The 25,342-nt window shown below is 37.3% G+C and overlaps 1 long non-coding RNA gene across 1 annotated transcript in view; it reads left to right on the forward strand.

Annotated features, from left to right (window-relative positions):
• Window positions 1–25,342, forward strand: part of LOC125167496 (uncharacterized) — a 421,392-nt gene that overhangs the window by 139,475 nt on the left and 256,575 nt on the right. The window contains exon 3 of the long non-coding RNA XR_007152801.1: window positions 23,700–23,821. This is a non-coding gene — a long non-coding RNA (uncharacterized LOC125167496). The remainder of the gene's footprint in view (window positions 1–23,699; window positions 23,822–25,342) is intronic.

Here is a 25,342-nt window from a genome sequence, read left to right on the forward strand (position 1 = left end):
CCTGGATATTACTGAAATGTCTGTTTTTGGTGGCTTCTTCTAATACTGCTCTGGCAGGAAAAAGAGAAGTACTGCCTTATTACTTCCAGGTTGGGGTAGAAGTTCAGGTTCCCTGCTTGGACTTAGTTGATACCCGTGGTTGGGGCTTTTTATTATTCTTGAGTGAGGGTGAGAATTCTGGCTCCCTACAATGCCTCTATTGGCTTCCACAGCTCAGAGAGGTAAGTGTACCTCCTTACTGTTCCCCAAGTGGCCTTCACGCACATCATGAAGTGGGTGGCCTCATTAGCACTGGGTTGTGATGAAAGTCCTGGTTCCCCATTAGGCCATCTGTGACATCATTCCAGCAGGGGCTGGGGGTGTGTGTGGGGGACCTCATCACTATGGTGGTAAAAGGTGGAAGTCCAGGATTCCCACTACATGATCTCCACTGACACTGGGGAAGGGCAGTGGCTCATTGCTACCTGGCAGGGATGGAAGTTATGATCCCCTACTTGAGCTTCTCTCACAATACCACAGTATGCAGGTTTGAATAACTCATTAGCTTAGCTAGATTGACAGTCTAGGCTCCCCACTTAGCCTTTGCTAGTATGGGTAAGGATGGGGGCTACATTATATTTTCTGTGGTGTTTGGCTGCAGCAGAGCAATTATGTTCTAAAAATTTTCATTCTTACAAGAATACCCTTTCCTGGTCCTTTAGTGAGGAAAAGTTAGGCATTGTTAGTTCTTTTTCTGTTTGTGCCCATTGGTATTTCTGGTATTACCTGGTTCTTCAGCAACAAGTTTGGTATATATGAAGGAAAAATAAAAAGCAGACAACTCACCACCATGTTGTTTTTTGCATCCCAAGGTCTCTAGCATTCTAGCCTTTCTCTTTCCACCTTTCAGAGAATTTGTGTGTTTGTTTTATATATCATATCAAGGGTGTTTTCTTGCACCTGGTAAGAGGAATAGGGAAAAGTATTTCACTCTATCTTGACAGAAGTAAAAGTCTTCCTGTTTGTTTCTTCCTTCCTTCCTTTCTCTCTCTCTCTCTCTCTGTCTCTCTCCTTTTCTTTCTTCCTTCCTCTTTATTTCTTTTCTTTCTTTCTTTTCCTTCTTTCTTTCTCTTTCTTTCTCTCTCTTTCTTTCTTTTGAAACTTCCAAACTTTTTTCCAGAGTGGCAGTTTTACCATCTGTATTCTCACCAGCAAGGATGAGAGATCTAGTTTCCGTACACCTTTTTCAGTTTTTCGTACTGTCACTATTGCTTGTTGAAGCCATTCTATTAGCTGTTTAGTGATATCTCATCATGGTCTTAATTTGAGTTTCCTTGATGGCTAGTGATGTTAAACATTGGTGAAATGTCTCATCATGTCTTTTGCCTATTTTCTATGCAGTTCTGATTTAGCTTACTCACATTACTAGAGGGGTATTTTTCTACAAGCATTAGGCCAAGTTCTGTCAACAATGCTGGGAAATAGAGAAGTGAGACAATGTTGGTAGGCAACAGTATCATTTTTTTTAAATTTTTTTAACGTTTATTTATTTTTGAGACAGAGAGAGACAGAGCATGAACGGGGGAGGGGCAGAGAGAGAGGGAGACACAGAATCGGAAGCAGGCTCCAGGCTCTGAGCCATCAGCCCAGAGCCCGACGCGGGGCTCGAACTCACGGACGGCGAGATCGTGACCTGAGCCGAAGTCGGACGCTCAACCGACTGAGCCACCCAGGCGCCCCAACAGTATCACTTATTATCTACAACAAAGTTTCTCACCTTTGGCACTGTTGAATTCATTGATGTCTTAGACTGGTTAACTCTTTGTTGTGGGGAATTGTCCTATGTATTGTAGAATATTTAGCAACATCCCCGGGCTTTATCCATTAGATAGCAAATCCCCTCACTCCCTTACCTGTTAAGACAACCAAAAGTGTCTCCAGATGTTACCAAATGTCCTCTAGGGAAACCAGAGTTGAGAACAACTGATCTGTATTCACTCTAACCAATGTTAGTGGAAGAAAAAATATGTATGGATTAGAATCAGGATCTTTCAAGTACGTAGGCTCAAATTCTTGAAGCCTAGAACATATAATTTCCATTTATCATCCTCTGACCTTCAACACTATTGTCATGCATTTTAGCTCTCTATATTTGAAACTTAAACATACGATTACTGTATTTTACAGTAAGTAAATTTTTTGTATTTACCCACATAGTTATATTTCCCAGTATTCTTTTGCCTCCTACATTTCACTGCTTACATTTGGGATCATTTTTCTTTGGCTTGAAGAACTGTTTTGGATTATATTACTAAAGGCCTTTTTCAAACCAGTTGTTTTAGTTTTCCTTTGTTTGATGACATCTTTATTTTATCCTCACTGTTGAACAATATTTTTGTTTGATACAGAATTTTAGGTTGGTGATTAATTTTTTTCAGCGCTTTAAAGATTTCTTTCCATTGTCTTATGGCATATACTATTTCTGTTGAGAAGTTAGCTAATAATCTGATTGTCTTAATGTCTTCTTTCTTCTGGCTGTCCTTTGAGTATTATATGTTTAGCATTTATATTGTAATATGCCTGGATATATATTTTTTGGTATTTATTCTGCTGGTTTAGATTTCATGCATCTGTCAATTAATCTCTCCCATCAATCTGGAAAATTCTCCTCCTTTCTCTCTTTGTATATTACTTTTGTCCCATTTTCTCTATTCTGTCTTTGTGGAGCTCCACTTTCACACATAATAGAAACTTTGAGCATGTTCTATGTTTTCCTTTTGCTTCTTCCGTCCCTTCTTCTTTCCTCTCCTCTCCTGTCCTCTCATTTTTCTTGTCTTTCATCCTTACTTCTCTCTGTAGTTTAAGTTCAGTGTTTTCTATTGGTTTGTCTTCCAGTACATTAATTCTGCCTTCACTCATGTGTAGTCTACAATTAAATCGTTGACTGTATTCTTAATTCAAGTATTCTATTTTAATTTCCAGAATACGTATTTGATTCTTTTATATAGGCTCTAATTCTTCAATTATTTTGTTTCTCATCTTTTTACTTATTTTTATTCTTTTCACCTGTCTTTAGACATATTAATAGTAGTTATTTTTAAGTATGTCTCAGCTACTTTAAAATGTGGATCATTTGTAGGTCTGCTTTTATTATTTATGATTTTATTATATGACAAACATTGTATATTTAAAAGTCAAATATCCTCTAGATGGTATTTTTTTTCCAACAGAAAGGATTAAATGTTTCTTCTGTCAAGAATTTAGAATGTAGGGTATGGTAGGGTTGGCAGTTTTATCATTTCAGTACAATCAGGGATTAGATTGTGTTGAGGGTGGGTTGCAATTTTGGTAACACTCAATCTGTGCTTAGGTCATCCTGATTTCTAGGGCATGGCCACCAAGGATTTCAGGTGAGAATCTGATGAATGAACCTTTGCTTTTCAGCTCCACAAAACAACAGGAATGACATCTGACCAACAGAGGTTTAACCTTAGCTCTTTAGTCTCACACTTTGATAGAACTTCAAAGTTTGGTCTTGAGAGGGAAACCAACCTTGTATTCAATGCTCCTGGGTCTCTTTTATCATGATAGCCCACAAATGCTAAAGTATCAGCTGCTTTTTCTATATCTCAGCAGCAGCCCTCTGCCAGGTCCAGGCCTAGATACTTAGCCTCCAACTACCCCTTAGATGCTTTCCTTTACTATCAATTCACAACTCCTAGGGGGTTTTCCTCTTATTGCTTTTTTTCTCCCCTTCTTCTTTTTTAAATTAGTTCTCCTTCAGATGAATCTTTGTTTTCTAGGTCCCATGAAACTAGAGGATATTTTACCCTTCCCACAGATTTCCACTTTGTTCTTTTGTCTTCCTTTGAAAATCAGAATTCAAAAATGTCTCATATAGAAGGAAATGGCATTTTATTTAAGGCCCCAGAGGTCTCTCTAATTTTGCTACTGTTGCCTCTGTGATTGCTAAGTTTTGTTTGTTTTTCTTTTTACCATCAGTGGCCCTGAAGTTATACCACACTCTAGTTCTCAACCTCTAGCCTGTACCTACACTCAGCAGATTCTATGGGAAAAAAACAATTACCAGCTCACCTTGCTTTTGGCCCTTCTCTGGAAATTTAGTCTTTCTAGTTCTTATTGCTTCCATAGTTCTCTGAGGCTTTAAATTTTTTTTTTCCTGTAATGCTGTCAGCATTTGTAATTGTTATGGACATAAATATTGACCGATTACATCTCATTGGAAGCAGAAGGCAGCTTTTCTTCAAGACAGTTCACCTGTATCATTTGATATGTGTTTGTAGCAAGAGTCTGTTTAAATATATCATTATTAAGATTATTATTACCAAATATTTTTTGTTTAAAGTTTAAGCTAGGTAATTTACTAAATACCTACCATTGTCTAATGCATTTTGTTCTTAAACACCAGTATTAAAGTCATTATACAGATAAGAAAAATTGAGGCTTATGAGCTTTTATCCCAAGGTCAAACAATTAATGATGGGTGAAGTTGGGATTTTAATTCCAACTACTAAACCATACTACCTCCTACGAAACTCTAATAGCATAAAGGACATTATTGCTTTATGTCATTTTCTAACTCTTTTATATGCATTTGATTTTCCATCCCCAAATAGGATAAATTCCAAAGCTGTTGTTACCAAGTTCAAGGCTGAACTAATACTACTCTTATTTTAGGCACTTGAAAATATATTGGCATGTCATATTGGTAACATGTACAATATAAGCATATGTGTAGCACAATTCCTGATACAAATGCTTTGAGTATTTAGAAAATTGACCCAACATGTGGCATTGTCTACTAAGTCTCTGTTCATGCTGATTTCTGATGGTTTTGCAGAATATTGTGTTAGTTTTTAGGGCTAATGAGTTTGGCTTAATTTCTTTACCCCTCTCAGCCAAGTCTCTCCACAATGTGTCTTCTCCCATGGGGTCCTTGCTAATAAATATTTTAATTGAACTTCTTTATTAAAATGAGTGTCTATATGATCATCTAGACACCCCACAGATGTGAGGAGAGATTATGGGTTCAAATGAGATTGGGATAGGCAGATCCAGGTTTGATCCTGATACTGCATTATCATAAACTCTGATAATAAGGGAGTCCAAGTTCACACAAGATTAGTAAACATAATGAAATGAAACTTTAAGTATTTTTTAAGTTTGCTTTCAGTAAATCCTTGATATTTATTAAGCATGAAAGATTGTCACAATCTCAAAGCACAACAAGCAGAATGCTGTTAACTACATATTAATTTCAGTTGCTATGTAACTTCATTATTCACTAAATTCATTGAGTCACGTAAGAGATTGCCTAGTTTGTTGTTCCTTTAAATAATTATTTTTCTTCATATTTAATAAATAAAATCATAAAAGGTAGAATTTTGGCTTCCATTTCTATTTAGAGTAGCATTTCCCTTGTTTCTTTGTCTTTTCCAAACAGCCACAACTATCACAATTAATTTTGTTTTATAAATATTTTAATGTTTTTATTTATTTTTGAGACAGAGAGAGACAGAGCATGAGCAGGGGAGGGGCAGAGAGAGAGGGAGACACAGAATCAGAAGCAGGCTCCAGGCTCTGAGCTGTCAGCACAGAGCCCGATGTGGGGCTCAAACCCATGGACTGTGAGATCATGACCTGAGCTGGAGTCGGTCGCTTAACTGAGTGAGCCACCCAGGGGCCCTGGTTTTGCTTTAAATTATGTTTATCCTTTTGTAATTTTTTAAATTTTATGTGACTTTATGTTATATATGATAAAATTTTAAAAAAGAACAGCACCTCCTTAAAAGAAATTTCCAGGTCTTATACTTCTCAAAGATTTTCTTACAATATTCACTTTCTACATGTAATTAAACTCTAAATAGCATTTAAACATTCTTATATTGAGATTCTGCATTTAATTCAAACCTTGCAATAGCCATGGCTGTCAAAGATTTCATATTCTAAGACAAGGACAAAATAGTCATAGATTAATTCTAATACCTTCCTTTTATTCCTAAACTGAAAGCAGGTATCATTATTATAGCTTTGGAAAAGGAGGTTGAGAGCTCTCTTAATTTAAGTGACATCTCACTTGGTGAAGAATTTGAAACTTGGAGTACTAAACGATGAAAGAAAATAAAGGAATAGATTTTATTGGTATAAAGTAAACCAAGCCAGGTCTCTTGTTGGAAAAGTATAAGGGAGCATCCAAAGATAATTCAGTTAGTTCTATGAAAGAGGTGTGGATTACAAATTGATAAAGATTATATGTCCTTCCATGAATATTGTTTTAATTTAAGCAATAATAAAGTTGCTTACAAATAAATTCTTTTTCATCATTACCATTTTTGCCAGCTAATTAATCTGAAAATAAAAATGCCTGTTGAAGTCTCATCAAACCTTAAGAGTTTGGAGTTTATGGCTAATTTTATTTGTAGCCTATGTTTTGACCATTAGGCAGAATATAACCATAAAGGAAATTAGGGACAAATACCATTTAATATTTGGGTCTGATAAATTGTCCCATTTTAATCTCCTTAAACCAAATTGTCTCAGATTTGTTATGAGTCATAAAAGGAATGCTTTTTTTTTTAATTGTGAGTTTCTCATTTGCCTTTAAATATCAGCCACACTTCCTCCTCATCCACACTTGGCTCCATCATCTTTCAAGCTTGCTAAAATAATACTAATAATTAATTACCCCCAAATCCTGCACATGTTGGTTTCCTAAATTTCCTCTACTCCTAGAAAGTGTTCTGTCTCCATCTTAGTTTGGGAGAGGGAAGATGACTCCTAAATGTTTCTGATCCTCCAGTTATCACCTTCCTATCTCTCAAAGAAGGGACCTATTCTTGGGACTTATTTTGTAATAGGAAAATATTTGGGAATATTTCAACTCATCATAGAATTTGAACCATGAAAGCAAATAAGCCAGATAAATTTCCCTCCCAGAAGGTTTCTTGGGTCCCATGCCAATATTCTTACCTCTTTCCTTCTCAAGTAACCTTTGGGTCACAAAAGATTCTTTACCTTTCCTTGTGGGGTAATAACTATCTACTGATTTAAGTTTACATGATTTCATTACTACATAATTCCTAAAACTAAAAGAGATTTCACAATGGTGATTTTCTGTCTTCACAGAGATGTGGCTAGCCACAGTTAAATGTGTGGACTTCTTTCAGTGGAAGTTAGTAAGTAAACAATAAATAAATACATACATACATACATACATACATACATACATACATACATACCAGCTTTTCCCTCTGTTCCTCCTGTCCCTAATCCATGCAAATCAAATCTGAGGCCCAAGGCATTGGGTCACTTGAGGCACAAGGTCTATACACAAGAAATTTATAGTATCAATGTGGATTGGTAGCCCTATCATTTCTGTACATGTTGGCTGGAGATAAGATAAACTTGAGTCTCAGTGACACATTAAAGATGCTGTTTATTTTCTGTGTGTTTCCAGGTTAGTCTCCCCTGCCCAGAGGCAGCTGTGGGGCATTTGCTGTTGAACTGTTTCATACCCACAAGTCGTGTTGTACCAAAATGGTACGTACACATATATACGTTGTACTTTGATTTCTGTCCTCTTACTCTCAAAGTTCTGAATATAAGAATTACCTCCAATTAATCAATTACTTGTCCAGTAAAGAGGAATTTCATTGGAAAGGCCTTTCACAGAAGTAAACCCAAGTGTAAAAGGTGGAAAGCCAGGTAAAATGATGTGAAATACCCTAGGTCCAAAGTCAGTGGACACAGCTATAGACCACTCTGCCACAAGGTGGGAGTGAGTCCATAGTTTGCTGGGTCTCTGTTTCTCATCTGAAATAGAAAGGTACCTCTTAGACACTCTGTAATAATACCAATTTCAAGTGTCATAATGGCAGAAATTGCAACTAGAATATAAGTTTTCTGCCTTGTACACAGAAATTTTAGAATCAGACCCAGTGAGAGGAATTCTGGGAGGAGAGTCTTCCAGAATCTCTTCCTATTGAACTTGGCCTTCATCAGTGCAAAGGCTGCCTATGGGGCTTTCTGGGTCCAAGAGAAGTTGGTAAGGATTTGCAAAGATGAGCTTCATATTTCTTTCTATAGGGAAGAGCCTCTCATGGAATATATGTTTGAACTTAGTTGACCATATTTGCCCTGTAGAAATTTTAATTGTTACATATTTTAGGAAAATAATATCTTAGAGAAATACGTCAATGTGGTGGTGGTTGGTAGTCAGAAAAAATGTGTTTTTTCGACTTTTATGTGAGTGTTTATTTTCTCATTGAGATATAAAGGACAGATACTTTCATATTATAATTTAAACGCTTTTTTAATTCAAAGGAGGGATTAGGGAATTACGGTTGATTAACAGAGGAAGAAAAACATAAGGTTGAAAGTATAATAAATGAAAGTAGACCTTTTCTTTCCATCCAGAATGGAAACTCTCTCTTCTCCCCTGTTTCTCTTTTTCTCACTCTCTTCTTCCTCTCTTTAAATCTCTGTTTCTCTCCCTGTCTTTCTCTCTTTTTTCCACAGAAGACTAAAGTGCTAGAAATCCTTATATTGGTACTAGTAACATTAGAAAATGTATAAATATGTGAGGACCGTACACAACCATGTTTCCAAGCAGAGATTGACCGAGTGCCACTGAGTAGTTGGACTTGATGTGTTGAAAGTTTATTTTTTTTTAATCTTTTATTACATGGAGTGATAATGTCATTTCTGCTATTATTATTTGCAGTGTCTCATGGTCTTGAAATAGCTTGAGGAATTAACCTCCACTTTATCTATTAAAAAATATTTTCTAAGCAAAACCATCATTGAAAATATATTTCCAAGGGAAAGACACTTATCCCATTCAGGGAATTTGATCAGTACTTAAACCACTCAGTGTTAATTTGTTTACAGGTAATCAATATGGTAATTGCAAGTAATGCTATATAGTTTATTTCCTCATGTGCAATAAAACTGATTTTTTTTTTTTTTACAGAAAGCAGACTTTTATTCTAAGGTCTACTTACTATGGACTATTTACTATTTAGAGTGCCCAACTGTCCTGTGCCATTCTATTTTCTCCCAGTGAGTGCAGTTTTAATATACATGGAAATTATGTAACTGGTCATTTAGTTACGATGTGACACTCATCTTATTAAAATGCTCTATCTAGTTGTTGTCAGTATTGCTATTATTTTACCTGTATTCATCCACTACATCCAATAACGCACAGACACTTATACACATACACATATACCTTCCTTCCAAGGACCTTAAAGTATTTATATATATATATGTATATATATATATATATATATATATATATATATATATACACATATATATATATCCTTCATATATATATATATATATATTTCCTTCATTTATATGTATTATATATAAAGTATTTCCTTCATATATATTTTTTTTTCCTCCCCTAGTAGTAGACACTATTTTTTTTTAATGTTTATTTATTTTTGGGACAGAGAGAGACAGAGCATGAACGGGCGAGGGGCAGAGAGAGAGGGAGACACAGAATCGGAAACAGGCTCCAGGCTCTGAGCCATCAGCCCAGAGCCTGACACGGGGCTCGAACTCATGGACCACGAGATCGTGTCCTGGCTGAAGTTGGACGCTTAACTGACTGCGCCACCCAGGCGCCCCTAGACACTATTTTACCATACAGAAAAGGAAACAGAAATATTGAGTTGGGCCTAGAATCCAAATCATCTATCTCTGATACCAACTACATGTTGCTATAAAACAGTCATAAACATCCATTAAGCAAATACTATGTGTCCAGCATTGTTCTAGAAGTTTTACATGCATAGCCCCATTTTAGCTTGTTAAGGCAGATTTTATCAGTACCTCCATTTTGCAAATGAGGAAACAGGTGTAGAGAGATTAAGTAACTTGCAGGTTAGTGACTGTCAAAGCCAAGCCCCGTCCCAGGGTATTAACATGCAAAGTCTTACTATAAGTACTGAGTCGTAATATCCCCTCATCTATGAATTCCTGGTCTTTGAGTCACTGGTATGCCCCTTCACATCCATTTCTTTACTTACTATGTCAGAGCAGTATTTAACATAATGTATGTGAAGCTTCAATGTTCCTTGAAGTCTTGGGGATTGGTGGGAATTGCAGAGTGTTCTAGGATGAGAGAAACCCATTTACAATCAAGAAGCATTTGGGGTGCCCGGTAGTTCAGTCATTTAAGTGTCAGACTTCGGCTCAGGTCATGATCTCAGGGTTCCTGAGGTCAAGCCTCCCATCAGACTCCCTGCTCTGCTGAGTTCAAGCTCCACCTCAGTCTCCCTGCTCTCAGCAGCAGAGCCTACTTCAGATCCTCTGTCCTCCTCTCTCTTCCTCTCTCTTTGCCCCTCTCCCTCTCTCTTTGCCCCTCCCCTGCTCACACACTGTCTCTCAAAAATAAATAAACAAAAAAAAAAAAAGGAAGAAGCATTTCACTGTAAGTGTTTCTGGTAAGTTGTCCACAGATCTGAAAAGAAAGAGGCATAAAACTCCAAGTTCCTAGGCATTTGTTACAATTTCTTTTTTTATTCTATATAAATATTCCTGTTCATATCCACTTTTGTTATTTCCTTCTTTTCCTTAAAGAGAGCACCCAAATTGTAAAAAAGTTTTATTCCCGCAAAACCTGTATTCTCCCCCTGCTTACCCATTGGTGTTTTTTTTTTTTTTTACATCATTCATTTTATACTTAGGAACATGCTGAATGCTAGGTGCTAGCAGGAAGGGCTAATTGTATAACCAGAATTAGACTACCTCAGAACGTAACTGATCATTTCAGGAGCTGTTACAGATATACTCTTTTTTTTTTTTTTTTAACGTAGTAGATGATAGTAGAGCCTACCAATTTTAAGTTATTGTGTAATACTCTGGCATGATGGAAATTTACCTGGCCAAAAAGTACTGCCTTAGTACTAATGTTTAATCCAACACACAAATAACTCTGTGGCTTTCAAAAAAATTTTTAATGCAACTCACAGGCAGAAATACATGTTATATATGATTGTCATGACCCATTGTCTCAGTCCATTTGAACTGCTATAACAAAATACCACAGACTGGTTAGCTCATAAACAACGGAAATTTATTTCTCACAGTTCTGGAAGCTGGAAAGTTCAAATCAAGGCATCTGCATGGTTGAGTGAGGGCCCTCTTCCTCATTCATAGCTGGGTTTTTTCATTGTGTCTTTACATGGTAGAAGAGTCTAGGAATCTCTCTGGATCCTTTTTTATAAGGCGCTAATCCCATTCATGAGGGTTCCACCCTCCTAATACTATCATCTTTGGGGGTTAGGATCTAAACATACGAATTCAGACCATAGTACCCATTAAATGGATTTCACAGCTCACCAGTGGGTGACAGATGTTAGTTTGAAAAACAGTGCAAGAACACATTGGCTCCTTCAAATGCTTTGTGTTTTGTTTTCTATAAGCAATGTACAGATGTGGGGAAATGGACTAATCTAGTTGTCGTTCCTTGTCCCATCACTTTCCACAATGAGAAATAGGACTAACTGTTCCAGAGAGAAACTAATCACTGACAATAAAGAGAAATCAGTCATCCAAAGTACTAATGAGACTGTGATTGGTTTGTTGGTTCATTTATTAATTGGGAGTGAGTCTCTCCGTGGCTTTTACTGCCCATTTTACACAGGTGCTCCACACCGGTTCATCAGCTACATTGTCTAATCATCCACAGGAGGCTAATTTAAGTGGCTATGCTATTGGTGATTAAGCCATCAGCTGATAATGGAACCAGTGGTTGTTAGTTTAAATTCCCCTCCAAAGAATTTTTTCCCAAAGTATTTAAATACAGAAACTAGCTCAAGATAGTGATTAAGAGACTTAATACACTGGATAGAGTGATACTCTTCCACAGTATACAATTACTGAAAATAGTCAGCATAATGTTAGCTAAATTGCATGTTTTGTGAAAAAAAAAAAGAATGTAGAGAATTGAGTGAATACTCAATGTCTCTGCTAGAACTACAGTTTCACAGGGCTTCTGTTCGTATCCTGTGTCTTCCCCAAAATACAATTCATCAAGAACTTTAGATACTGTCAGCCTTGGAACGTGAATTTGCGAATCGAAGCTTCCTTGTCATGTAAAATTAACTAGTTTGTAATCTAGGAAGCTTAGTGTAGATACTAATTGTCAGGATAGAGTTGCAGATGAACTTTCAGTTATGAATTTAGTACAGTTTATTTTCATCTGTAATGGGGTATATTTGACAAATGTCAGACACATGTGGGAATTTGGAAGTCACTGGGAAACTTCACACTGAATTGAAGCCTTTAAAATGTAAATCTGGAGATTTTGTTTGTAAACACTTTTTAATGTATTTGCAAAATGTACAGTAATCATTGTAACGGCCATTGTGGGCAAACATCTGTTAAGCGGTGATTCCCACTTTTTGGATGAGGTGATCAGTGACCTTTTTGGAGGTTTCTTTGGTATGAGGAAAGCTCTGTTCATCAACTAACTGCACTACATGAACTATTTTAGCTCACTGAATTTGATGTGGTCTTAACAAATGTAGATTGTTGAAGATGTGGATAAGTAAGGAAAATTGTTATATAAATCCTTCACTGCTATGTAAGCTGTTCCTAATTTTCTTCTCATTAAACAAGCCTGCTAAGAACCACTTTTAGGACACTTTATTCTCCAACAGTTTGCTCCTCTGCCTAAGTGACCAGGTTGATGGCTGGTCCTTTTCTCAGTGCCTGTGAATTTTTAACCCAATAATATTTAGGAACCCATCTAAAGAAGATGCAGCTATCTAGTTTAAGTCCCACTTGCTCAATCCTGTTCACTGAGAGAGGCAGGGTACTATTCTTATCTGAATGGATGAGGAAACTAAAATATTGGTGGAAATAAACATTTATTGATCATTTGTTTATTTTTTTAATGTTTTTATTTATTTTTGAACGAGAGAGAGAGAGCATGAGCAGGGGAGGGACAGAGAGAGAGGGAGACACAGAATCTGAAGGAGGCTCCAGGCTCTAAGCTGTCAACACAGAGCCCAATGTGGGGCTCAGACCCACGAACTGTGAGATCATGACCTGAGCCAAAGTCAGATGCTTAACGGACTGAGCCACCCAGATACCACTATTGATTAATTGTTTAGATCAGCCTTTAATGCCAGCCATTATCCTGGTCACTAAGTCATACTTTTTCCTGTTAGCATCTTAATTAAACCTTGATTTCCAAAGGATTTTCATTATCCCTATCTTACAAATGAAAACAATGAGATTCATAGAACTAAGTCACCTCTGAAGAAGGAAGGTCTAAAGGCTAGTAAGCTGCTGAGTCAGAATCTAAGAAGTGTGCGTGAATACAAAGTTTGTTATAACATGCCCTTATGGGTCCCAGTTTAATCTGGGGCTGAACCCAATCTCTTACCTTTCTGACCAACGTTCTTTTACTAGACAATGCTGCATCATAACAGAGCTACAGCTCTGTCAGTTCAGAGCAAGATTGTCTTCTCAATATGGGCACTTGAGTAATGAAGAAGCATAGGTGAAGGATCCAGAGCTTTCCAGTGAGAGGCTAGTCATTCAATTAGTCATCCAACTACGTGCTCATGACACAGCAAACAGAGTCTGAGTCCATCAAAATCACTTTCCCTTTCACAAGTGTAACCAAGTGCTGTTGCCATCAGGAAAGAAACTTGATTTCATTAATTAACAAGTAGCTGTGGTGGTTGATTGATGACTGAGCAAAGCAGTCTTGCTTACTCTATAGATGGAGGCTTTTCATTGTGATCATACTCTGTCTTCAGAGCTTATTTTCAAGAGCTCCAAGCTCAACCTTCTCTATGTTGATTCTCCAGTACAAGGTTGTTCTAATCTGTGATTACTGAACAACAAATATGAGTGGCTGTTGTCTACATTTCCTTTCTCTGAACCGTGCTATTGAGTCTGTATTGTATGGTAACTGTTGCTTTTTCAATCAAGATGGATGCAAAAGAAATCATTAACATTCTCCAAGCCAATTCAATTACACAAATATCAGCTACCTACTCATGCCAGGTATAGTCATTGATCCTATGAGGTTACATAGATGAATATGTAGTTTATCAAGGGAGGACAAAAATGTGCACAAATAACTCAGTAACTCTAGCATAAATCACACTGTGCTGTCATAAAGGTACGTGTTAGAAAAGCTACTTCCTGTTAGGAGAATAAGCCCTATATCAGAGAAGAAGAAACATTTTATCTGGTCTTAGAAGTCAAAAAATGTTTAAATTTTAGTCAGAGAAGCACTTTGGATGACAGAAGAAAGGAAAGAAAAAACATTACAGGCAAGGAAGGCAACATGAGTAAAGGTGTATTGGTGTGAAAACATATGGTTAAAAAAGTAGCACCATCCTGAGAGATGAGAAAAGGAAAAAGCCCATTGAGATTCAAGGGGCAGATGAATCTAGAAAATTTTATGAGACAAAATTACCAAGCAATGCTCGTGAGTTGCAACCTCATTTTGTAGAAAATGAGATTTTAGGAAAAATTGTTTCAGACATACAGCGATTTTAAGATGAAAATGACTATCAGTAGGTTAAGAAATAGAAAGTGATTTTAACCATCTCAAAATAATACTTAAGGAAAGTTTAAATAAATTTCACCTAGATTTATATTTTTGAGTGAATTTCAACCTTGGATGTTAACACTCCAACTCACTATTTGAAATACACTCTCCACTCCAGACTTCTGTTATGAAGCAAATGTGTGAGAAGGTAATTTTATCCCAAATACATACTGGGGAGACTGATGATATGCAAGAGCATTTTTCTTTGCTCGATGGTGGAGAAAGCTATCTCGGTCATGCTGTTTTGAAATCATGATCTCTTAGCATGATGATGGGGATCTAATTTGGGAAATATAGTTCTAGAAACAGAATTGTGCAGGTGCTATGTAGAAACTTTTTGTCCTTCTGAATTAGAAGTGCTACATGAAGGAGAATGATAGCCTAGCCTTTGCTTTGCCTATTTTGTAAACATTCTGAAGACTCACAGAGCTTGAGGAAGAAGATATCAGAGAACGTAAATAGAAAAGGAAAAGGCACCATGAATTTGTCCTTATTTTTATTGCCTTTGAGAAGAAAACAAGTTGGTCATCTGGATTCTTTTGCCTCAATATTGACCTGGCCATCTTCTAAACCATTTTTAAAAATTTTATTTTATTTATTTTTTAAAATTTTTATTTATTTTTGAGACGAGAGAGACAGAGCATGAGCAGGGGAGGGGCAGAGCGGGAGACACAGAGTCCAAAGCAGGCTCCAGGCACTGAGCTGTCAGCACAGAGCCTGACACGGGGCTCAAATTCACAAACTGTGAGATCGTGACCTGAGCCGAAGTCAGATGTTTAACTTACTGAGCCACCCAGGCACCCCTTCAATTTTATTTTTAAGTAATCTCTGAGCCAGCCAGGTACCCCTGACCAGGCCATTTTAATCACATATATTTCCTGATGTGACTGTTCTGTGAATGTACTTGAATAGTCTCTATCTGTTTGCACTATAATGTGCAAGCAGACTCACATTAACATAGGGCATGTTTCTAATCCTTGTCTTTTTGTATTTACTCATGGCTTAATTTTAATCCTTCATTGGTGCTTTAAATGTCTCAAATAAGAATAATGCCAACTAGGGTGATTTTCACCTTTTTATTAGCAAATGTGAAACATATGTAACTCATAATCACCTGGTTGTTCTTAGCCCAGGGCACCTGGAGAGCCTTTTCAAGATTTCTGCTCTCCTCAGGCACTCACCAAAGGGAATGCAACATTCAGTCGTTTTAACTTACAAATCAAATCCAGATTTGATTATTAAGGTTTTCTATTTCCTACTTGCTGTCACAAACCCATCCTGAAATTTAATATCCCTACTAGACATTTTAAGTGAAATGTTTAAAGGAAAACGGCCAAACACTAATTGAAGACTTCCAAGAGGAGAGGGTGTGAGATTGAGCCAAGAGTGGAATCTCGGGTTTGTTTAGAGGAAGGTAAATTGTAGAATATGGATGGTCTCTTTTTTAACGAATCTATGCATTAAACCCTTTTCCAAACAGTCCTCAAATTTCTGTAGTTGTACATACCTATACTGGGCATGCTGATTACATACATGTCAATCCAGGTACATTGCAGAGAGGAACTAATTATCTTCTTGGTCCAACTACAAGATGCAGCGGTGGAGGGGGACCTGGGTGGCTCAGTTCGTTGAGTGTCCGACTTCAGGTCAGGTCTTGATCTCACAGGTCATGAGTTTAGAATTTGAGCCCCACATCAGGCTCGCTGCTGTCAGCCCAGAGCCACTTTGGATTCTCTGTCCACTTCTCTCTCTGTCCCTCCCATACCGTGTTCTGTCAAAAATAAATAAAACTTAAAAAAAAATAGAGTGTTGGGTAAGAAATAATAGCTTAATTATAATTCTTTCAAATAAGATTTATTTTTAGTATCATTGGTGACAGAGAATCATGAGAAATTTCTGAATTGCTGATTCTACACATAAGTGTGTTAATGCTTGATGTAGCTTTTCTTATTTGTAAATAATCGTTTTAATATGATAATAAGTGAAAGCACCCCCCCATTTTTTTTCATTTATTTGTTATTAGTACTTGAGATGTTCTTCACACAGTCTCATTCTCTTCGTCACATTGTGACCTCCTCTGGTGCCCTAAAGCACACAATCTACAGTAGCCTCATGGTACTGTCTCTATGAGAGTATCTTTTTTCATACCTGTTATCTCTATCAGATGTTTTCTTATTTATGTAATTATATGTTAACATACCATCTCTCCACTCTGGGATTAAACTTCATGACAGCAGGAACCTTTCTGTCTTGTCATTGTATTCTGGCCACCTAAATCTGTCTGTGATGAGGTGTGAGCTCACTTATCAACTGGGATAGTTTTTGATGAATTTTGGACTTATTGCTCATAGAATTAGGAAAATATTGTATTGATTAATTAAGGTGTATTTTTCAGAATATGAGCTTTTAATATCCCTTTGAAGTAAAAATGTCCATGTAAAAATGTTTGGAGTAAGAAAATATTGGCTTATGTGTTTTAACCCTACTGCTGTGAACTGAATTGTGTGCCTTACCCCACCATATTCACACATTGAAGCCCTAATCCCCAATATGACTACATTTGGAGGTACGACTTTTAAGAGGTGGTTAAGTTAAATGAGGTCATAAGGGTGGAGGCCCTAATCCAAATGCATTAGTGTACTTAAAAGAACAAACACCAGAGAACTTACTCTTTCCATTATGTTGATGACAAAGTGGCTATCTACAAGCCAGAAAGAGCGCTCCCACCCAGAAACTAAATTTGCCAGTGACTTGATCTTGGACTTCCCAGCCTCTCTAGAACTATGGGAAAATAATTTCTATTGTTTAAGTCATTCAATCTATGGTAATTTGTTATGGCAGCCTAGTCAAACTAATATACTTACTAATTAACAATTATTTTTAATGACTTTATTAGAAAAATTTTTAAAAAATTTTTAATGTTTATTTATTTTTTCAGAGAGAGCGACACAGAGTGTGAGCAGGAGAGGGTTAAAGAGAGGGAGACACAGAATCTGAAGCAGGCTCCAGGCTCTGAGCTGTCAGCCTGATGTGGGGCTTGAACTCAGGAACCATGAGATCATGACCTGAGCCGAAGTCAGATGCTCAACTGACTGAGCCATCCAGGCGCCCCGCAAAATTTTTATTTTCCATGCTATATCATGCTATGTCATTCTGGTCTTGATATGCTTTTATGCCACTGATAACATTACTATGGCTGTGATGATTGATGGGAATAAATGAGGAACAGAGGACACACTTTTGTAAGATCAAAGTTGAAATTTCCACATTCTAAAGCTTTTCCTTTTACAAACTTCATCACTTATTGCATGATAGTTTCCAAAAATAGATGGCACTGTGTAGACAAGGGATAGTACCTTAATTGTCCTATTACTGCTACTTCCATTTTAGATTGATCAAGGAGATAGTCTTCTGGGAGAAGGTCTTAAAATGATGTAATAGTCTTGGGGCGCCTGGGTGGCGCAGTCGGTTAAGCGACCGACTTCAGCCAGGTCACGATCTCGTGGTCCGTGAGTTCGAGCCCCGCGTCAGGCTCTGGGCTGATGGCTCAGAGCCTGGAGCCTGTTTCAGACTCTGTGTCTCCCTCTCTCTCTGCCCCTCGCCCGTTCATGCTCTGTCTCTCTCTGTCTCAAAAATAAATAAACGTTGAAAAAAAAATGATGTAATAGTCTCTGAGATCAGGAAAATGTTAGGGCCCCTGACTGGCTTAGTCAGTACAGTAGAGCATGCAACTTGTGACCTTGGGGTCATGAGGTCAAGCCCCACATTTGGTATAGAGATTACTTAAGGAAATTAAAAAAAACAAATAAAATGTTTGGGTGTGCAATTTTTGAGCACTCCTTGAACCTTAGGAAAGCAGATGAAGACCAAAATTGTGAGCATAAAATAACTCGTAAGTCCTTCTGAGCTGTTTTCTGGAAGCAGATACAGCACACACAGAGCAAAAACCAACTAATGTGCATACATTATTAACTTAAAAACACCTTCAAACATTTGATGACCTAGTTTTCTGTTTTAATTTGTTTTCAAGACCTAAAGGCTACAGGTGTCTGTGAGAGTGAAGAAAAGTCATTGCGGCTAAAGGTTCATCCAAATAGTGATTATTTTTAAAGTTATAGTGGTCATTTAAAAATACTTTCTTTACTAATAATCAAAATTAATGAATGAAGCAGGTGCATACATTGTTTTAATTAACAACAGCTGTGCTATAGCAACATTATAGGAGCTTATTATAGCAACATTTATTAAGAATATGTTACCAATGCATTTTATAACATGCATTATAAAAAGTTATTAAAGGATATGGCTACATCTTAGAATCATTCAATAAATATTAATAAAAAATTTATGATTGTGCCCTTAATTTAAAATGCTATCATTATCTTTCAAGCAGGTGTCAGCATCAAGTGCCAACAAGCCTTTCTTGACCACATCAATGGTAGTAATGATTAGCAGTTTCCCTGACTATGTGTTTAACATCCTCCCCCTTTTTTTAGTTTGGAAGTACTCACCTTCTAAATGGTAGCTCCTGAGTTTCTCTTTGTGCTCTCTGAATCTCAATAGAAAAAAAAATTCCCCCAAATCTCACCTACTATATTTTAAACTATAGCTACTTATAACTCACATTTTAGATACTGATTATGGTTGAATTTTCCTTGCCTTGTGTCAGTAATATGTGGTTAATTTTCGTTTAATTCTGTTTTTTACATTACCAAATATACTTATTGAAAAAGAATACTTTTCTTGAGGCCTGGTGGGATCCCATCGCTCATTCATTACTTTGAAACTTCATCAATCAGGTTATAATTTGCTATTACTTAGGTAACAGTGCTGAATGGAGTGTCTAAAAACAGGGCCATTTATTTCAATTAATCATTTGTTTTATGCAATATCAGTTTGGAAAAGTAATAGTAAGGAATCTTCCTTAGACGAATGTGCTAAAAATAGAAATAACAATTTTGAAATTAGTTGCTCTTGGTTAAATCAATGTAAAGTCCTGAAATGCCTTTCTTTTAAAATGTAGAAAATTCAAAGACCTGTAAACTGTAGCTATGATGGCTACTAAGATCTAAACTCATACAAATACAATCGCAGAATTGGCATCATTCCTACCCTTGTGATACAGAATACAAAACAATGAATAACTGGTATCTAGCTATAATTCTTTTCTTTAAAAATTTTTTTAAAGGTTTATTTATTTATTTTGAGAGACAGAGAGTACAAGCAGGAGAGGGACAGAGACAGAAGGGGAGAAATCTAAGCAGGCTCCATGCTGTCATTGCAGAGACCAACATGGGGTTTATCCCACAAACAGTGAGATCATGACCTGAGCTGAGATCAAGAGTTGGATGCTTAACCGAATGAGCCCCTCAGGCTCCCTTTACTTTTCTTTCTTTCTTTTTTAAAATTTTTTTAAAGTTTATTTATTTTTGAGAGAGAGAGAGACAGACAGACAGACAGACAGACAGACAATGACAGAGGGAGGGGCAGAGAGACAAGGTGAAAGAGAAGTACCCAAGCAGGGTCAGCACTGTCAGTGCAGAGCCTGTTGCGGGACTCAAACCCATAAACCATGAGACTATGATCTGAGCCAAAATCAAGTGTCACACACTCAACCAACTGAGCCACCTAGGAGCTCCCCTTTATTTTTCTTAACTGGAGTCCTACAATGTGTTTTTTTTTCTCCTCCCAAAACCCATTTGCAGTGAAGTTGGTATTTCTGAGCTAACCAAGCAAATGTTGGTTTCACCTTTCATTGTCAGTGGTTAAATCTATTAAACTCTGTATCTGTTCTCACTTAAGCTAGTTTTATGAGTTCTAGCTTACATACTTTAGCTTTAAACTAACAAATTTATAACAGCCCTTTGGCTGTGGAATACTTATAAACTTTCTTCTTCCATCTTAACCAAACAAGTCCAGAAGACAACCGTGTTTCGCATCTAATAGGTCCTGTTCTTAAAGTTTTCTTTTATATAAAGGAAGGTTAACAAAAGATAAGTGTGGTGAGGATATGCAAAAATTGAGACCCATGTATGAGACTGGTGAATGTAAACTGGTGTAGCTACTGTGGAAAATCGTATCAGGTTCCTCAAAAAAACTAAAAATAGAACTATCAGCAACTGATCCAGCAATCCCTCTTCAGGGTATATATCTGCCCCCAAATTGAAATCAGGATCTTCAACAGATATTTGCACTCTCATGTTCATTACAGTATTATTCAAAATAGCCAAGAATATGGAAACAATCCAAATGTCCATCAACAGATGAACAGATTTTAAAGATGTGCTATATTCATGCAATAGAATGTTATTCATCCTTAAAGAAAAAGGAAATCTTACCATTTGTACGGCATGAATAGACCTGGAAGACATTATACTGAGTGAAATAAGCCAGTCACAGAAAGAAAGTAGTGCATGAGTCCACTTATATGAGATACCTAAAATAGTCAAACTTGGGGCACCTGGGTTGCTCAGTTGGTTATAATGCATCTGACTCTTGATTTCAGCTCAGGTCATGATCCCAGGGTGGTGGGATTGAGCCTACTTAAGATTTTCTATCTCTCTCTCCCTCTGCCCCACAAGCCTGCTTGTTCTCTCTCTCTCTCTCAAATAAAATAAAATAAAATAAAATAAAATAAAATAAAATAAAATAAAAGTCAAACTTAGGGAAGCAAATAATAGAATGATAGTTGACAAGAGATGTGGGGAGAAGAAAATCAGAGTTGTTGCTTAGGTGGTATAATGTTATACAAGATTAAGTTCTGGAGATCTCTAAAAACACAGTGCCTATAGTTAACAATATGGTACCATGAAGTAAAATTAAGAGGGTAGACCTGTTAATTGTTCTTACAAAAAGAAAAAAAAAGATTGAGGAGACAAGGAAACCTTTCTAGGTGATGCATATGTTTACCTTGATTGTGGTGATGGAGTCACAAGTGTATGTATATGTCCAAACCCATCACATTGCATACATAAAATATGTGCAGTTTTTGGTACATCAGTTATACCTCAATAAAACTGGGGAAGAACTCAGATCTTTAGCCCTGTTTCGTTAGTAGATTCTCAAGCAATATTTCATGGTGACAGTTGATCTCTAAATTTTCTCATTTTACAAACAGAAATAAAAGAGAAAATGATTGTAAAAGAGGGAAAGAAGGCAGGACAAAAACTCAAAGATTTCTTTGTATAAGAGTGGTCATGATTTTATATATGTATTTTGTACATGATCTAATGCAACATTATATGGTTTCCACATGACTTTTGGTTTCCTTGTATCATTTACAAATATTTTTATTTTTTAGGATCAAAACACTTAAACTTCTAATTCCTCTATATATTTTGGGGGCTCTTGGACTTAAGTGGAGGACTTGCAAGGTGCATGGTAAAAAATGTTACTCTGAAATAGTAGTGGCAGCAGTTTTGGTGTAGTAATATGTAGCAGGAGGAATACCAGGAGTAGAAATAAGATGACCTTAGCAATGCTTTTGTTTGTTTTTCCAAGTTCTGGAGCCTAGGTAATCTTCACAGTTGACCTCTTATTAGCTCTGCAGATAGATTGATAGAATCTGATTTTGAGCAATTGAGTCATAATCTCTGCCACAAACTATGTATTTCTGCTTTAAAATCCTTTGTCTCCTTGTTTATGAAAGGAGTAAAGCATACTTGTCTTTTATTTCTTAGGAATGTTGTTGGGGCGCCTGGGTGGCGCAGTCGGTTAAGCGTCCGACTTCAGCCATGTCACCATCTCACGGTCCGTGAGTTTGAGCCCCGCGTCAGGCTCTGGGCTGATGGCTCAGAGCCTGGAGCCTGTTTCCGATTCTGTGTCTCCCTCTCTCTCTGCCCCTCCCCCGTTCATGCTCTGTCTCTCTCTGTCCCAAAAATGAATAAACGTTGAAAAAAAAAATTAAAAAAAAAAAAAAAAGAAATGTTGTAAATCAAATTTAAGAAATCAAATCACTGGAGAGCCAGAAATTCTGCCTTTCCTACCTGGTGGACCTTATGGTGCTCTGCACCAGAGAAAACACCAAGTATTTACTTGTTGAATTTAAAGGGAAGCATTTTTGAAAAGTTATGCAAGGGGTGCCTGGGTGGTTCAGTTGGTTAGGCGACTGACTTCGGCTCAGGTCATGATCTCACAGATCGTGAGTTCGAGCCCCGCATCAGGCTCTGTGCTGACAGAGCCTGGAGCCTGCTTCAGATTCTGTGTCTCCCCCTCTCTCTACCCCTCCCCTGCTCACACTCTGTGTCTCTCTCTCAGTAATAAATAAACGTTAAAAAAATTTTTTAAAAGAAAAGTTACACAAATAATCAGTAATACCAGTTTGTTGTTTTACCTTGCGTGGCTTCAAAACATTGCGTACCTAAGTGACATTATTGGCCCCAGAAAAATCTTTGCAGGAAGTACAAATAAATAAAATTACAGGACTGAAATATTTGGACTCTAAAATTTGAGGGGCCTGTCCATAAATGAGTTCTCATTTCCAAACTGAATTTATCATTTACCATTAATCTGTGCAAATTGTGATTGATTTTAGAAAATCTGTGAAACTTTGAGTTTTTAGAAACTGGAGAATTTTACAGCTCTGAATGGCTTTCTTAAAAATAGTAACTCCTATAATCATGTATTTTTCTTTATTTATTTTTTATTTATTTTTGAGAGAGTGAGAGACAGAGCATGAGCAGGGGAGGGGCAGAGAAAGAAGGAGACACAGAATCTGCAGTGGGCTCCAGGCTCTGAGCTGTCACCACAGAGCCCAATGCGGGGCTTGAAGTCAGGAACCGTGAGATCATGACCTGTGCTGAAGTCGAATGCTCAACTCACTGAGCCACCCAGGCACCCCAGAACCATCTATTTTTTAATTCAAGAATGTCACATAGGATTATGGTTTATAATTTTTCAAATTCTACTTATTTTGTTTTGAATGGGTAAAAAACCACCATAACTTGTAAAGTCTGAGCACATCACATACTTTATATAATGGGAATTGTTAGCTAACATTAATTGAGCACTTGTGATACCCGATACTGTCCTAAACCTTTTGCATCTTGGAATAATTGAATCTCCCTAACAACCCAATAAGGTAGACACTATTGTGATTTCCATTTCACAGATCAGTAGACGGAGATAATGAAAAATGAAGTGACTCTTTCTGAGGACCAACAGATGTAAGTGGAGGAATAAGAATTTGGATCCAGGATGGAAACAAAGCCTACACTTACAAGATGTGCAGACGTGAGTCCACTGCCTTGAATAGATTCAAACCCATCTTTTGAGGGAGGTCCCTAAAGAAAAATGACCCAATGCAGCAGATTGATTTCACTTTAAATCAATCAGTGCAGCAGATTGATTTCATTATCTCAAATTTCCGATAGGCTCTCCATATGGTCCAAGAATGTTACAACTTTTGTGTCACGAGCTTCATCCCTTTCTTTCCATGATGGCAATTTCATAGTTTCTCAACTCTCTTCAAATGTTCTGTATCAGCGTTTCTCTCACAATGAGCTTCATTCTTGCTTTAAAAAACAATAATAATAAGGCCACGGGGCACCTGGGTGGCTCAGTCGGTTGAGCGTCCGACTTCAGCTCAGGTCATGGTCTCACAGTTCCTGAGTTCAAGCCCCACATCAGGCTTGTTGCTATCAGCACAGAGCTGGCTTTAGATCTTCTGTCCCGCCACCCCCACCTCTTTCCCACTTGCACTCTCTCTCTCTCAAAAATAAATACATCTTTAAAAAAAGAAAAAGCAAAAGAAATTTTAAAAAGTAGAAACAGGGGTGCCTGAGTGGCTCAGTTGGTTAAATGTCCCACTCTTGATTTTGCCTCAGGTCATGCTCCCAGGGTCATGGGATTGAGCCCTGTGTTGGGCTCTGTGCTGAGTGTGGAGCCTGCTTAAGACTCTCTCTCTCTCTCTCTCTCTCTCTCTCTCTCTCATTCCCCTCTGCCCCTCTCTCCTATTAGCACTCTAAAATAAAAATTAAAATTAAATTAAAATTAAATTAAAAAATAGAAACAGAGTAGCACTTACTCTACCTACCACCAAATCTGCAAACATTTACAAATCATTTTTTCCCCTAGTACAACTAAGTAAGAGTTTCTGTTCCTTTCAGGAAAAGTTCTTCTACAAGTGTATTGGAGTCATTATCATTCACCAGCTTAGTCTAGCTCCTCTCAGCCAAATTAGGGTTCTCTCTCTCTCTCTCTCTCTCTGAAATGCTTTCATTCTGCTCTCCATTTCTCATCCCTGAAACCATGCAGACCAACCTCCATGGAACCCCTTATCTCCTGCCCCCATCTCTCACGTCCCATCTCTCACACCATTTTTCTGCTTCCCTTCACAGCAAACTGTTCTTCTTGAATTCTTCACCTCTTCATATTTATTCTCCTCTCATTCTAATTCAGCTTGGTGTCTGCCCCTCAAAAAGCTACTTTTGAGCAGTATGCCGAGGGTACTAGGGCACCTCCCATCCTTATTATGTTCTACCTGTCAGCAATATTCAACATAGTTATCTAGTCCCTTTAAACATTGGTACAGCGGCATAGTTGAGAATCCTAAGAGAAAGATACCGCGTACATTCAATTTGCTGTTTTGCTTTGACTCCACCTCTCAACACACTCCATGCAAGAATAGTAAAGTTTGAAGCAACTTTTTTTACACCCAGCACCTGAAGACACAGCCAAATTAACAATTCTGACTCAGCTCTTCCTGCAAAATGAAATCCTGTTCTGTAATTCCTCTGTCTCATCCATTGTAAC

Source organism: Prionailurus viverrinus, chromosome B3 (genome assembly GCF_022837055.1).
Source record: "Prionailurus viverrinus isolate Anna chromosome B3, UM_Priviv_1.0, whole genome shotgun sequence".
NCBI classification, from domain to species: Eukaryota; Metazoa; Chordata; class Mammalia; order Carnivora; family Felidae; genus Prionailurus; species Prionailurus viverrinus.